Here is an 819-nt window from a genome sequence, read left to right as displayed (position 1 = left end):
TCATACATTTTTTTATTGGATATGACCATTTTAGGTTCTTGGTTGCAACGTTAAATATATGCAAAAGTTTCTGCAGGTTATCTTCACTGTTTGCCAGCAGAACTGCGTCGTCATCGCAACAAATGATTTTTATTTCTTTGTCCCCAATTCTATAACCACTATCAACCAATACCTTCTTTATCACCTCGTCCATGACTATGTTAAAAAGTAGCTGGCTCAGAGGGTCACATGATCTAATAGCACTGTCGACTGATACACAACTAGTTAACCTGAAACCAATTTCCGCCTGGATGTAGTTGTTGGAGTAAATGTCAATTGTTTTTATTAAACTGGAAAGAATCATCCTACTGGAGAGCAGATTTGAAACATTTGTTAACTATATCCTATCGTAAGCCTTCTGTAAATCAATATAACAAATGTAAGCTGGTCTGTTATATTCAATGGATTACTCTACGTACTGTCTAACAATGAATACTTCATTTGTGCATGAGCAACTGGATCCAAAACGATACTGCTCCTCTTCAAATGAAATTATTTCCCAGTGTACCTATCTAAAACGATTCTCTAGTGATTTTGTCTCTTTACGAGTTCTTTTGTGATCCTCATAAGACTTGTTTGACTGTCTTATATTTCAGATAGCCACACCTTTTTGTTTTTACACATTTCTTTAATTTGTTTGCAAAACTACTGTGCTCTTTTTGTTTTTCTCCCCCTTGCTTTATAACTCGTGTACCTAGCGCTTCTTGAGTTGCTACTTCCATACCTTCTTTGATTTTCCTCCAAGCCTGATCTACGTTACCCTAAGCATTAACGAATGTC

Source organism: Schistocerca gregaria, chromosome 2, assembly GCF_023897955.1.
Source record: "Schistocerca gregaria isolate iqSchGreg1 chromosome 2, iqSchGreg1.2, whole genome shotgun sequence".
Classification (NCBI taxonomy): domain Eukaryota; kingdom Metazoa; phylum Arthropoda; class Insecta; order Orthoptera; family Acrididae; genus Schistocerca; species Schistocerca gregaria.
This window is presented reverse-complemented; position numbering follows the sequence as displayed.